This window comes from Jaculus jaculus, chromosome 7 (assembly GCF_020740685.1).
Source record: "Jaculus jaculus isolate mJacJac1 chromosome 7, mJacJac1.mat.Y.cur, whole genome shotgun sequence".
Taxonomy (NCBI): Eukaryota; Metazoa; Chordata; class Mammalia; order Rodentia; family Dipodidae; genus Jaculus; species Jaculus jaculus.
The window spans coordinates 77,225,149-77,241,692 of record NC_059108.1 but is presented as its reverse complement, the minus strand read 5'-3'; the positions used below and the strand labels follow the sequence as shown (position 1 = coordinate 77,241,692).

The window sequence follows — 16,544 nt, the reverse complement described above, 5'->3', positions numbered from 1 at the left end:
TAGAAAAGTGGTAAGAATTTTAACAGTAGAAAATATGTTTTACTAAGTATTCTTGCAAACTATAGTGGTTTTCTTACATACTTTCCATTTAAAACACTGTTCAAAGATCATCTAACTTTTACAACTGAAAGACAAGGAAACACACAATTCCTTATGATCATAGTCAAGAATGGATTTTATAAAGGAGATCTGAAACATCTCATACCTTCCAAGGCTCAGGGTCTATTGTGGAAGAGGTGGCAGAAAGAATGTAAGAGCCAAAGGAAGGGTACCACTCCTTACATACAACTGTCCAGACAGAATTTGGCCTCAATATCCAAGACCTTGCAGCACCTAGCAATACCTACACAAGACTCTCATAATAGGAGATAAAGAATATGACATCAAATTATAAACTAAATTAAAAAAAAGAATATGATATCAAATTTAAAAAAAAGAGACTAATGGAGAGAGGGAAGGGATATGATACATAGCTGAGTTATGAAAGGGAAAGTGGGGGAGGGAAGGGAAAGGGAGGAAAATACCATGGTTTGTCGTCTGTAAGTATATAAGCTGCCATATATATATATATGCATATATATATATATATATATATATATATGCATGAGAAGGACTTCACTCGACCACAGAGCTCCAGTCCCAGAACCTTTTTGAAAAAATAATTATGGACATAGTAAGTATGGATACATCGTATGTTGGTACCATCCTTTCCCTTGTTCCTGCCCCCATTTTGCTGGGTGGGGTAGCCGATTTTCTCCATGGGGTTGTGGGCTATGCATTGTGGGAGCAGCAGTCAATTATTGGGGAAAGATTGTGCCTCTAGGCATAATGTTCCAATTTGTGACTCTGAGAATCTTTCAGCCCCCTCTTCTGCAAAATTCCCTGAACTGTGTTGGGTGTGTTTTAATTCTACTTCAGGGATGGGTTCCTAGGAGCCTCTGGCTCTCTGAATGGGGAGGTGTTGAATGTCCTCAATGTCTATCTCCTTCGACCTGGTGCTGATTGTTGGGCTCACTATGGTAGCTACATTCTTGCTCATCTCCCAGCACCCCCCCCCAACACCAGCTTTTGAGGCAAGCCCAACAGACTGGATTTTTCTATGAGAGCGAGAGAGAGAGAGAGAGAGAGAGAGAGAGAGAGAGAGAGAGAGAGAGAATGAATTGGTGTGTCAGGGCCTCCAGACACTGCGTTCTAACTTCAGACATGCGAACCTCCTTGTGCACAGATGTGTGACCTTGTATTCTTGCATCACAGTGCATCAGGCTTACATGGGATCTGGAGAGTTGAACAAGAGTCCTCAGGCTTCATAGGCAAATGCCTTAACTGCCAGCCATCTCTCCTGCCCTCCAGTCACTGAAACTAATCTTGGTTGTTGTGTTAAGTAGTGAACTGTAATCATGTTTTGGTCCTTCTGTCTCCAAAATCTTTGCTCCACAGAGACACTATCTCTATCGTCTTTGTAGGATACCAGAAGAATAGGGCATCTAATTCATGATATGCATACTCCGATATGCAGCAAAATGTGGGAGCTGTCTATGTTTTCTCTTTTTCTCTCTTATTTTGACTGGCTCACTATGTGCTATATGGATCATTGCACATAGCTACTTTCTGTCTCTTTATACCAATTTTATCTCACAAAACTTAGTTGAAGGGGTTGAAACCTATAACTCCACTTTGTGCTTTTGGAAGCCATCTTCAATCCTATTACGGCCTTTTTAAATTAGTCTGTATTGCTACAGGAAATGAAACTTATGTAGACACAAGTATGCATTCTAATTCAAGTTCTGTAATCAGAATTATCTTTGGGGCCATATATTCCTTGAATTCATAATGTACACGCAAGGAGACTTTCACTGATGTGAACAAATTAAACAGTAAGGGAATTAGATTTACAGCCAAAGAAAAATCACTTTATTTTCACATTGTGAAAACTTTTCAAAGTAAAATCAAGGATATTCTACAAGAGCTAGGACAATAAAAGTAATTTGTCAATATAAAAACAAATAGAAAGTTACAAAGAAAGCAATTCTGCTTCTGACCCTTAGGACCTGTCATCACTATGAGAGGCTGTAAAAATTGTAGAGAAGGAAGATATTAAAGAAGTAGAACTTGATAAGGTAGAAATCTCCACACTGTTATAAAAATAAATCATCCTAAACCAAAGCCAGCTATACAAGGGAGAGATTTACTACTGGCTTGCTTTGTTCCTGCTGCAGTAATGGGCACCGATAGCTTGATGCTGTGAAAGCTGCCACTCTGTAAAATGAAAGAAATTAGTTTTAGGATTGATTCTGGAAGTCTCAGGGTTGTTCTGTGTTATTCAGAAATGTTTCATGGAAAAAGAAGAGTGCATGGATTTAGCTTTTTTGGATGACATCATTGAGACTGAATAATGAGGTGGGCTTTTTTTCACACACATACTATATATACATGTATGTGTATATATATGTGAAATCAGTCTCAATGATATATATATATATATATATATATATGTATATATATATGTATATATGTGCATATATATATGATATATATATATCATTGAGACTGAATAACATATATGTCAAGACTGAATAATGATGTATATATACACACAAACATGAAATTAATTATTGTATATTCTTGAGGAAGCAGCCTTACAGTAAAAGAGTTAAACTTCATTGTATTAGTCAGGGTTCTCTAGAGGAACAGAACTGCTAGAATGAATTATACTAAAAAGGAAATGTATTGGATTAGCTTATGGCAGTCCAATAGCAGTTGCAGGCCTGAGAATCACAGAACCTGGTCGCTGCTTAGTCCACATGGCTAGATGCCTCAGCAGTCCCAGTCCAGCACTGAAGGCTTGTAGGCTTGCGAGGAGCCATTGGTTTTTCAGTCCACGTGGGTCTTCAGTTGACCCATGCTAGAAGAGAGTGAAGCACCTCCCACAGACAGGTGGAAGGAAGGGGATTTTTCAGAGCTTCCTTATGTAAATTTCCCATCTGAGAGGAGCCACCCACTCTGAATGAAGGACTTCCTTGTTCCTTCAGTTAATCCTTCCTGGAAGCAACCTTGGAGACCCACCCAAAAGTGATTTCTGTGGATTACTGGACAGATCAAGTTGACAACATGTTAACAATCACACTCATAATATGGGAAATGACATAATATGTGAAATGGTGATTATAGGAGATACTTGTATTAATGTGATGATAAAAATATGCTGCCTAGCCCTCTGAAATTATTATGAAAGTGTTTGTCAATATAGATCTGTATTAGCTTGAAGCATGAGGGTGTCATTGTTGGCCATATTAAGCTGTTGGTTTCTCATTGTGAAGAAATTGACCTCATTTTAAAGACAATCGAAAAATATGTTATATTGTGGGGTAATATATGTAATATTGTTATATATATATATATATATATATATATATATATATATATATATATATGGTTACTAATTTTTTTTATTGCATTTAAAAATCAATCAATGAGAGCCGGGCGTGGTGGCACATGCCTTTAATCCCAGCACTTGGGAGGCAGAGGTAGGAGGATCGCCGTGAGTTCGAGGCCACCCTGAAACTACATAGTGAATTCTAGGTCAGCCTGGGCTAGAGTGAGACCCTACCTCAAAAAACCAAATAAAATAAAATAAAATAAAATAAAATAAAATAAAATAAAATCAATCAAGGGTCCAGGGAGATGGCTCAGTGGATAACGCTCTGTGCAACTCTGAGTACCTGAGTTTGATTCCCCACACCTCATGCAAAGCCATGATTTGTGGTGGGCTTCTTTTATCCCAGTGCCCATACAACATGAAAGGAGGCAGAAGTGTAAACATTTCCCCGAAACTCATGAACAGACTGGTGGACAAGAGACCTGCTGTTAAGAAGGTGGAAAGCAAGGATTAACCTGAAACTTATCCTTTGACCTCCACACATACAAAATAGCATGTACATGCCCATACTCACTCACATAAGCAAATACACATATGCATGCACACACATATACATTCAGCAAACAAATACATGGATAGACATATATTTAAAAATACAATTACTAAGGACCCAATGCAGGAACCTGCCAGCAGAAATCATTCACTAAACATAAATAGAAACATAAACAGACATGCATCTCTGGTCAAGGAAAAGACATTCAAGAAGAGAGACGAGCAAGCTGAAAACAAAGAAAGAAACAAGAGCAATATTGAAATCTAAAAGCATTTACTCATGTGACTGAAGCAGTTTCAGCAGTGTGAGTCAGGTTCCTAGCAGGATTTGAAGTATTCAACACTGGCCTCCACTCTTTATATAACTACCTATGCATGACTTGTCTCATAACCAACTCAGTACATTTTAGTCAGACACAGATTTCTCAATCTAAGATCCAAATTGTGTCAAATTTTAGTAGCACATTCTGTAAAAAGGTAGGCTAAGTCAGTGCAAACTTATTACATATGTAGAAAAGCTTTGTAGAGTGTGTTAGGGTAGTGTACAGAAGATCAGTCCTAACTATAAGGACACAAACTAAAGGTGTTCGAATCTTGAAAGCTTAAAGGTGACTTTGATTTAGTGGGTTTATTGTTATGTCTTTGTTTTTTTTTTTCTTTTCTTATTTTATGGATTAAAATATTACAAAGACAGAGCTAGATTCTGGCCTTGGTTCAAGGTGAAGTCCCAATAGGGAGACCTGTGATTAGTTAAATGATTAGTTTTTATTTCTTAAAGACTTTAAGGGAATTTGATGGATGTGTATATGCATGTGCAGAGGATGTAGAGGGGAGGGATGAAGAGAGAGAGAAAGACAGAGAGAGATGACGAGATTGAGGATTCAAAACTACCTTTATCAATATCACCTTTATTTATCATTATCTATTCTACAGAGTCGCACACAGTGTATTCTTGTATTAATGCTTGCTGTGCTAGTTATTTTCCATATAAATTTGCTATATGGATGGCTAGGTTAGAGTAATGCTATAAGCCTGGAGTTTTGGAAATTTCAATTTACCATGAAATGCTTTCCAACTCATGGGAAGAACATTGTAGAATTTCTTAAGCAAAAATGGCATCAGTTGTACTTGTTCAGCTTCTGATACTTCACACAAAGGAGAACACAGGTACTGAGCTGCTTCCTTGGCAGACGGCATTCTGTTTCCCATACTGTGTAAATTAGAAAACAGCATCTTGAATCTATTTATTTCCAACTTTCAAAATTAGTATCACAAACATTTCAATAATAAATTCAGGCTATTTATTGGCTACTGTTCTTGTTTAGAATTTTCTTCCTCATGGCCACCACAGCACCCAATTTTGCATACCCTTCTTGTTTCTAATGTTTGCCCTATGTTAAAATCTCTATCATTGGTTCCGGTTTCCTGGGAATCGACTGAGAATCACTTATCTCTGAAACTCAGCCATGTAGTTTCTACCAATGGGAAGCCTGGCTACAAAAGCTGCTGATTCAAGGAAGCAGGTCCAACCAGAGTGGGAGGAACATATCCATGGACTTCAGACCATAAGTGACTGCCAGAGGGAGCAGTTAGGACACTTCATTTGGAATCTTCAGATTAGTTCAATTTTATTAAATCTAGAGACTTTAATAAAAGAACAAAGGGGGAATTCACTTATAGGTTCTTATTGTGATGATTGTGTGACCTCCTTGGGGCCCTCATTCTCTAATCATGTCATATAATATTTCTTTGAACACAAGAGCATCTAGACAGCCATAGAATTATCTAGTTGTGTTTTTTCCATCCTATAATTGTGTGTTTTCAGACATTTACCTCTTATCTTTATTAACAGACTTTGATTTTACAGTGGTTTTGAATCATGCACAAATTAACGAGGTAGAATGTGCTGTTATCCAACATGTGCTTCTTGCCCAGTTAACCACTTCCATTGGTATGATTATTATGGTGCAGGAAAGCTGTTCAAGATATAGTGCAACATATTCTCATGTAGAAAATTTTCTGACAAGTCTTTCAGGACCAGTGTGGGGTTCTAAAAAGAAGGTCACAGAAATATTGTATCAAGGGTACATACTGACAACATGTTTCTGGCCACTGATGTTAAATTGATCACTGGACTGAAGTGGAATTTTTTATGTTCTTTATTGTAGTGTTGTCCATTTGCTCTACTTTTTTGGAAGAAAGCTACTAGGTGCAGTATAATATTAAGGAGTGTCAAGTTATATTCACTTTTCATTAAGTGAAATCTGTATAAGCCATTGAAATTTCAATGTGTGTAAGTCCTGTCACATCTAATTATTAAGCCTTTGCAATTATTTATTCATGTTAAGCATACATTCATGGATTTTGTTTCATATATTATGTTTTACTTCAATAACATCTGTATTATTTTGTTGCAGAAACTATTGCAGTTTAAGATATTGATAGTTTTTTTATTTTTTAAATGTTTATTTATGAGAGAGAAAGAGAGAGTATGAATGGGAATGCCAGAGCCTTCAGCTGCTGCACATGAACTCCAGACACATGTGCCACCATGTGCATCTGACTTATGTGGGTCCTGGGGAATCAAACCTGGGTCCGTTGACTTTGTAGACAAGCACCTTAACCACTAAGCCATCTCTCCTGGGAGCTTTGTAAGTTGGTGTGGGCTTAGACATGAGATAACGTTCTCATCATTTGAAAAGCTTTATGGAAATGTGATTGGCATCAAAAGCTGTATATGAGTTATATTAAACCAAAGCCTATATCTTGCCATTCACACTTTTAAGTGAATAATATAGAACTTATGTATATGTATGTGGTCAACAATCATTCTGTAGTCATTCATTCTACTTTAAATTATGCATTATTTCCTCATCACCTCACAAGCATGCTGTCCTCTAATTGTCTGGTATCTGCTACCCTCCGCTACCTCTCTGCATACCTGATACCAGTGGAATCATGCAGCACTTGTTCATTCGCATTTAACTTCTTGTGCTTGTCATAATGTCCACAACTTATTAGTTTTGTGACAAATTATTACTTTTATTTTCAATTCTGAGTAACTTTCCATTGTACAGGTATTACATTTTCTTTCCTCATTCTTCTATTAGTGAGCAATAAGGGTGTTTCTATATACCTGTTATTGTAAATAAAACTTTAATGAAACCAATAGTGCAAGAAAACTTTTGTAAGATTCTGATTTCAATTAGATTGGACATATTACAAGTAATAGTATCTCAGGTTTATTTGTGGCCACCATATGTGGTTTGAATATAAAAAGTTCCCCATAGTCTCACATGTTTGTGATTAAGCATCCACTTGGTCTCCAGCAGGTGGAGCCTTTGAGAGGTGAAGCCTTGCTGGAGGAGAAATGACACTGAGCATAGGCCTTAAAGTTTATTAGAGGAGCCCACAGTGTATTCAAAGTCAGCTTGTTTAGACTGCTTCCCTTCTGCTTATGATGTATGGAAATTTGAACTGGTTGCCAAGTTTTCCTGCCATGATTAAGCTTTTCCCTTCAAAACGACAACTTCAAATAAGCCTCTTTCTCCCATCAGCTGCTCTTGGTCAGGTGTTTTGACGTAGTAGTGAATAGGTAATTGTTACACTATGTATAATTATCCACAGGCAATCTATTAATTCACTGCCCCATCACTTGTTCCCTGTGTTCTTTTTGGTAGTAGCCACCTTGATGGGTATGAGGACAGCTTTCTTTGGCTTTGATTTGCTTGTCTGATGGTTAGTGATGTTGAGCACCTTATCCTGTTTGAACATTTATCAGTCAGGTCCTTTGACAGCCTTAATTTTTTTTTTTAATCACATTTGATTTTTCTTTCAATGATTTCTAGGTCCTTATGAATTCTATATATCAATCCTTTCGAGATATCAGTATCAGTCATCTCCTAAAAGATTTCTGATTCCTTTTACTGAAGGACAGTATTGGAAGGTATGAACTGTACCCATTAAGTTAAATATGAGGTGTTTTTGGCTGCTTATATTTTTCCAGAAGGTGTCCTAATATGTTACAAGGCTGATTTCAAAGTTATTACTCTCTCAGCTCAGAATCCTGTGTGCTCAGCTTCTAGAGAGGCATGACAATGCCCAGCTTAAACATTATTCTTCTGAATGCTATTCTGTCCTCTTTCCATGTGGATCATCCTATGTTTCTTCCATTGCTCATTAATAAATTTATACCTCACCATGAAAGCTTGGCTTATTTCACTGGCCATATGTTTGTATAATTGCTCAATTCTGTAGAGCAATATTAACTTTCATAATCAATGCGCTCATGGAAAATAATTTTATTGATTAAGAACAGGTGTGTAACCTGTTTATCTTCACTCTTACAGAATGTATTTACATCCTGAGTTGATTAGGCCAGCATGTCTCCCTTTATACCTTCCAGGGAGGTTCTTTCATGCTTTGATGCTATGATTTGATTCTATTTCCATGATGTACATATTTTCTTTGACAGTCATAGCTTTCTAAGTTATTTTATAATGTTAATAATAATAATGTTAATATACTAGTAGGTACTCTGTGTCAAAATTATATAGATTTTAATAAAGAGTTATCATATGTCAAGCACTATTGCATTATACATAACAGTTTTACAACCTTAAAGATGCCCCATACAATCTCCATAAAGTGCAAGAATCCTTTTTTACTCTCCTTTTACTATCTCTAGAGTGTTGCCTTTCTCAGAATTTCATAAAAATAAAAACATAAGGTGGGTAGCCTTTTCTTACTGCTTCTTTTACTATGCAATGTGCATTGTGACATGTCTTGTTTGTGGCATGATAGCTCATTTCTGTATATCATTCAATTATAATAAATTGTGCGGAGGCAGAGTGAGCCTGTGGACTTTACATATCAAGTTTAAACCAGCTGCACACCAAAAATATTCAGAATTATTGTATCTATAATAAACTCATACATATTATTTTCTTATCATAATTCAATAAGTAATATAGAAAAAATATTTATGTAGCATTTGCTACACATGATCACTAATCTATACAAAATCAAAGTATACTGGAGGGTGATCATGGCTATAGGCAAACACCCTCTTGTGTTTTGTGGCTTTCTATATACAGTATCTTCTCTAAAGCTTTTTAAAGTTAGTCTACATAGAAATAGTTTTCATTGTAGCATTTTCATGTATATATCATAATACTTTGTTAAGTTTTAAAGGATTTTAATTTATTAGAGAAATATTATATATATATATACATGCATATATATACACATATATCCATATATATATGTATATATATACATACATATATATATATATATATGTATGTATATATATATATATATATATATATATGTATATATATATATTTATGGAGAGAGAGAGAGAGAGCGAGAGAGAGAGAGAGAGAGAGGGAGAGAAAAGGAACTATCTTTTTGCAAATGTGCCACATTGTGCATCTGGCTTTACATGGATACTGTGGAATAGAACAAGAAATGTTAGGCTTTGCAAACAAGTGCCTTTAACAGCTAGGACGGCTCTCTAGCCCTATGTTTTCTTATTAATCATTTTCCCCACTGTCCTCTCAAGTCCTCAGCTCCTCTATTCCTCCCCAAAATAATCTCCATGTATTGAAAGATATAATAAATAAAATTATATATGTATATATATATATATATATATGTGTGTGTGTGTGTGTGTGTGTGTGTGTGTGTGTGTATGATCAATTTACATCCTAGGTGAGAGAAGACATGCCACTTGTATTTGTGATCTAACTTATTTCAGTTGACAATGATCCCTAACTTATTTTTTTCCTGCGAATTCCATAATTGCACTTTAAAGTGACTAAAGTTCCATTGTGCATCCACACATTTTGGTATATTCATGTGGTTCTGGAACCAATCTAGTGGAGATCCTGGGGAAATTATGCTGCAGTTTGCTTATTTATAGATTGGGCATTATGATGAGACTGCTATCAATATTTTGTGCCATTTATTTTATGAACACATACACTTTCATCCCACTAGGTAAATAAATACCCAGGACTGTGATTGGCAGCTTATATTACAGGTCTATACATAACTTGTGTGAAATTGCCAAACTTCAAAATGATCTTACCATATTGTATTGTTTTCTGTATATTTTTTGTTTTGTATTTTCACAATATTTCCTGCTGCTTCACATGCTTTTCAGCAATTAGAAGTGTCAGACATTTGCATTTTAGTTATTTGAATGTGAATGCAGTGATATCTTACTGTTCTTTTAATTTAACATTACCTAAGTGTTGGGCACCTTTGCAAATACTTTTCATCTGTGCATCATCTTTGGTGCAGTTTTTCGCCTATGCATACTTTATTTATTTTTATTTTTCTCAATTTTTATTAACATTTTCCATGATTATAAAAAGATATCCCATGGTAACACCCTCAGTCCCCCCATTTACCCCTTTGAAATTCCATTCTCCATCATTACCCTCCCCATCTCAATCAGTCTCTCTTTTTTTAAATGTTTGGTAGCAGTTACCTTCTTTTTTATTTATTTATTTATTCATTTATTTATTTGAGAGTGACAGACACAGAGAGAAAGACAGATAGGGGGAGAGAGAGAGAATGGGCGCGCCAGGGCTTCCAGCCTCTGCAAACGAACTCCAGATGCGTGCGCCCCCCTGTGCATCTGGCTAACGTGGGACCTGGGGAACCGAGCCTCGAACCGGGGTCCTTAGGCTTCACAGGCAAGCACTTAACCGCTAAGCCATCTCTCCAGCCCTCAATCAGTCTCTCTTTTATTTTGATGTCATGATCTTTTCCTCCTCTTATGATGCTCTTGTGTAGATAGTGTCAGGCACTGTGAGGTCATGGATATCCAGGCCATTTTATGTCTTGAGGGAGAACATCGTAAGGAGTCCTACCCTTCTTTTGACTCTTACATTCTTTCTGCCACCTCTTCTGCATTAGACCCTGAGCCTTGGAAGGTGTGATCGAGATGTTACTCAGTCAGTACTCCAGTCATTTCTTTCCAGCACTATGATACCTTCTGAGGTGTCCCAAGGTCACTGCCATCTGAAAAGAGAAGGCTCTCTATGCAAAATGATAGTATCATTAATATAAGGGTATGAATATTAAGAGAAGTGCTCACTGGGCAGTTTGATAAGCATAGTATATACGTTTATCCAGACAGCAGCAGTTGTTACACACCTAGGGCTCATGACTAGCCCTGTTGTAGGTTTTCATTATCAGGGATGTATTCCTTCCCATGGAGCTGGCCTCCAGAAGAACAGGAGGGCAATTGGTTTCCACCATGATTGACGTGCCACTATTGTACCCGTTGGCTCATTTGGCATGGCTGGCCAATTATGAGGCTTGCAGTGTTCACTGTTGAATATCTTCACTGGTGGTATCTCTTTCTCCCATTGAACTGCATGTAGAATAGCTTCTTCCAGCTTTCTGTCAGCTGGTCTACATGGAGGAGGTTATCAGCTCAGTTCTAGCAGGATTTCTCAGTGACCTTACAGCCCAAGTATGTGGTGTCCTCAACAATAGGGTCTTACCATCTATTCCTGGTGGGAAATAAAGGGCCTTAGCAATGGTTTATAATGTTTTGGGAGCATCAGGGACCTCCCTGGCCAACAACTCACTAGAGGTATCCCATCCCTGGCACTGAAATTATCTAGTAATGATCTATGGCTCCTGAGTGTTCCATTGTCCCAAACTGGAGAATTCCATATGATTTATTTTTATCCTCTTAGATTTTGATTAGCCCTCCCTCCATTTTCCTTCACTCAATCTCTTTCCCTGACCTCACTTTGGACCTTTTCACCCCCCTGAACCTAATCTTCTACTTACATGTATTTATTAAGTACCCTCCTCCCTTCCTTTCTCTTCCTTTTATATCTCTTTTTTAGCTTACTGGCCTCTGCTACTGAGTTTTGTCCTTCTCACACAGAAGCCCAATCATCTGTAGCCAGGATCCACATATGAGAGAGAACATGTGGCATTTGGATTTCTGGGCCTATGTTACCTCATTTAGTATAATACTTTCCAGCTCCATCCATTTTCCTGCAAATTTCATAACTTCATTTTTCTGTACCACTGAGTAGAACTCCATTGTATAAATGTGCCATATCTTCATTATCCACTCATCAGTTGAGGGGCATCTATGCTGGTTCCATTTCCCAGCTATTATGAATTGAGCAGGAGTAAACATGATTGAGCATGTACTTAAAAGGAAATGAGATGAGTCCTTAGGATATATGCCTAGGAGTGCTATAGCTGGGTAATATGGTAGATCAATCTCTAGCTGTTTTAGGAACCTCCACACTGTTTTCCACAATGGCTGGACCAGATTGCATTCCCACCAACAGTGTAGAAGGGTTCCTCTTTTTCTACATCCCTGCCAACATTTATGATCATTTGTTTTCATGATGATAGCAAATCTGACAGGAGTGAGATGGAATCTCAATGTAGTTTTAATCTGCATTTCACTGATGACTAGTGATGTAGAATATTTTTTTAGATGCTTATACACCATCCATATTTCTTCTTTTGAGAGCTATTTAGCTCCATAGCCCATTTTTAATTGGCTTGCTTGATTTCTTATTATTTAACCTTTTGAATTCTTTGCATATCCTAGATATTAATCCTCTATCAGATATATGGCTGGCAAAGATTTTTTCCCATTCTGCATGTTGCCTCTCTGCTTTATAAACAGTGTCCTTTGCAGTACAAAATCTGTATAATTTCATTAGGTCCCAGTGATCAATCTGTGGTTTCATGGCCTGAGCAATTGGGCTATAGTCAGAAAGTCTTTGCCAAGACCAATATGTGGAAGGGTTTCCCCTACTTTTTCCTCTAGCAGTTTCAGAGTTTCTGGTCTGATGTTACAGTCTTTAATCCATTTAGACTTAATTCTTTTGCATGGGGAGAGAGAGGAATGAATCTATTTTCATCCCTCTACAGATACATATCCTGTTTTCCCAGCACCATTTGCTGAAGAGGCTGTCTTTTCTCTAATGAGTATTTTTGGAATTTTTAGCGAATATCAGGTGGTAATAGCTACCTAGACTTACATTTGGGTCTTCTGTTTTGTTCCATTGATCTACATGCCTGCTTTTGTTCCAACACCATCCTGTTTTTGTTATTATGGCTCTGTAGTATTGGTTAAAATCAGGTATAGTGATACCACCAACCTTATTTTTGTTGCTCAGTATTATTTTAGATATTCGAGGGTTTTTGTGATTCCAAATGAATTTTTGGATTGTTATTTCTATTTCCATGAAGAATGTCTTTGGAATTTTGATGGGGATTGCTTAAAATGTGTATATTGCTTTTGGTAAGATTGCCATTTTCACAATATTGATTTTTCCAATCCAGGAACAAGGGATGTTTTTTCCATTTCCTTCTGTCTTCCGCAATTTTTCACTTGAGTGATTGAAAGTTTTCATTGTAGACATCCTTTACTTCTGTGGTTTGGTTTATTCCAAGGTACTTTATTTTCCTTGATGCAATTGTGAATGGAAGTGATTCTTTGATTTCATCCTCTCTGTGTTTGTTGTTAGCATACAGGAAGGCTATCGATTTAGATATATTTATTTTGTATCCTTCTGTATGGCTATAGGTGTTTATCAGCTCTAACAATTTGCTGGTAGAGTCTTTAAGGTCCTTTATGTATAGAATCATGTCATCTGCAAGTAATGTTAACTTGATCTCTTCCTTTCCAATTTGTATCCCTCTTATGTGTGTTTCTTGCCTTATTGCTATGGCTAAGACTTCCAGTACTATATTAAATAAAAGTGGAGCCAGTGGACACACTTGTCTTTTTCCTGATTTTAGTTGAAAAGCTTCCAGTTTTTCCCCACTTAGTAATATGTTGGCTGTAGGCTTGTCATAAATAGCCTTTATTATATTGAGATATGTTCCTTCTATTCTCAGTCTCTGTAGAACTTTTAACATGAAGGGATGTTGAATTTTGTCAAATGCTTTCTCTGCATCTAATGAGATGATCATGCGATTTTTGTTCTTCAGTACATTTATATAATGTATTACATTTATCCATTTGCATATGTTGAACCATCATTGCATCTCTGGGATAAAGTCTACTAGGTCAGGGTGACTAATCTTTCTGATATATTCTTGTATTATGTTTGCCAATATTTTGTTGAGAATGTTTGATCTATGTTTATGAGGGAGATTGGTCTGTAATTTTCTTTTTTTGTTCTATCTTTGCCTGGTTTTATTATCTGGGTGATGCTGGCTTCATAGAAGGAGTTTGGTAGGATTACTTCTTTTTTAATTTATGGAAAAGCTTAAGAAGCAATGGTGTTAATTCTTCCCTGAAGGTCTGGTAGTATTCAGCAGTGATTCCATCTGGACCTTTGACTTTTTTTAGTTGGGAGATTTTAGATAACTCCTTGGATCTCCATGCTTGTTATAGGTCTATTAAAGTGATTAATTTCATCTTTATTTAATTTAGGTAGGTCATATAATCAAGGAAACCATCCATTTCTATCAGATTTCCATACTTTGTGGCATATATGCTTTTATAGTATGTGCCTATGATTTTTTGAATTTCTCTGGCATCTGTTGTTACCCTTTTCATCTCTAATTTTATTAATGTGTGTCTCTTCTCTCTTTCTTTTGGTCAGATTTGCTAAAGGTTTATCAATCTTGTTTATCCTTTCAAGAAACCAACTCTTTGTTTCATTGATTTTTTGGATTTTTTTTTGGGAGGGGGGTTTCTATTTCATTAATTTCTGCCCTAATCTTTATTATTTCTTCCCGTCTACTGATTTCTGGTTTGCCTTGTTCTTTTTTTTTTTTTTCCAAAGCTTTAAGGTGAAACATTAGGTCATTTACTTGTGACCCTTCTAATTTCTTAATATAGGCACTTAAAGCTATAAATTTACCTCTTACAACTGCCTTTATTGTGTCTCAGAGATTTTGGTATGTTGTGTTCTTGTTGTTGTTTTTGATTTCCTTCTTGATTACTTCATTGACCCATTCATCTTTGGTAGTGTGTTGTTTAATTTCCATGATTTTGTGTATTATGCTCTATAGCCTTTCTTGCTATTGATTTGTAGTTTGATTCCATTGTGGTCAGATAGAATGCAAAGAATTATTTCAATTTTCCTGTATTTGTTAAGATTTGCTTTGTGTCCTAATATATGGTCTATTTTAGAGAATGTTCCATGTGCTGCTGAAAGAATGTATATTCTGCAGCATTTGGATGAAATGTCCTGTATATATCTGTTTGATCCATTCCTTCTATGACCTCATTTAGTCCAGATGCCTCTCTGTTTATTTTTTCCTGGGATGACCTTTCAACTGATGAGAGTGGGGTGTTGAAGTCACCCACTATCACTGTGTATAATGTAATATGTGACCTTAGTTCTAATAGTGTTTATTTGATGAATTTGAGGGCTCCATGCTAGGTGCATATATATTTGGGATTATAATGTAATCCTGTTGGAGGGTGCCTTTAATCAATAAAAAATGGCCTTCCTTATCTTTCTTAACTAACGTTGGACTGAAGAGTCCCTTGTCAGATATTAGAATAGCCACCCCTGCTTGTTTTCTAGGTGCATTTGCTTGAAACATCATTTTCCAACCTTTCACCCTAAGATAGTGTCCATCCTTTGTATATAGGTGGGTTTCTTGGAGGCAACAAATTGAAGGATGCTGCTTTTTAACCCCGTCTCCAAACAATGTCTTTTGGTTGGGACATTGAGTCTATTGATATTAAGAGATGACTTTTTGTTTTTTTTTTTAAAAGTTTGTGTTGAGTAATCTGCTGTAATGCTGATAGGCTTGCCTTTGTAGGTAACTTGATTTTTCTCTCTGAGTGCTTTCAATATTTTTTCTTTGGTTTTTGTTTTTGGTAGTTTGATTATACTATAGCAAGGAGAGGTTCTTTCCAGATTTTGTCTGGTTGGTGTTCTAAAGGACTCCTGCATCTGCATTGGCAACTCTATCCCAATTTGGGGAAAGTTTTCTTCTATGATTTTGTTGAGGATGCCTACTATGCCTTTGGAATGAAATTCTTCTCCTTCTACTATGACCTGGATTCCTATGTGTGATATTTTCATAGTGTCCCAAATATCTTGAAATTCCCACTCATACTTTTCTATTAGTTTGTCTTTCTCTTTGTTGGACTGTATTAGATCTTCCACCTGGTCTTCTAGCTTAGATATTCTGTTCTCCCCTTCATCCATTCTACTTGTAAGATTTTCTACAGAGTTTTTTATTTCATTAATTGTGTTCTTTATTGATAGGAATTCTAACTGGTTTTTCTTTATTATTTCTACTTCCTTATTTATGTCCAGTATTGACCACTTTATTTCATTAAATTGGCATTCTGTGTTTTCTTTGCTTCCTTTGATTTCTTCTTTGAGTTCTTTGCACATTTTTATAGTCATTCTTTTGAAATCTTTCTCAGGCATTTCCTCTAACTTGTTCTAACTGGAGATCATTTCTGATGCTTTAATACTTTTTGGTGGATTTATATTGTCTGGATTTTTGGTGTTTCTTTTTTATAATGTATATATTTTTGCATCCTGGATTATTTAATGATTGGATTTTCTATTTAGTTGAGCATTATGAGATGTATCAATCAATCTGATGTTATATATCTTTAGGGTAGGAGTTT

The 16,544-nt window shown here is 36.3% G+C and overlaps 1 pseudogene; it reads left to right on the top strand.

The window, feature by feature from the left end:
• Positions 1 to 5,040: 5,040 nt before the first annotated feature.
• Positions 5,041 to 16,544, top strand: part of LOC101615548 — a 59,471-nt pseudogene continuing 47,967 nt past the window's right edge.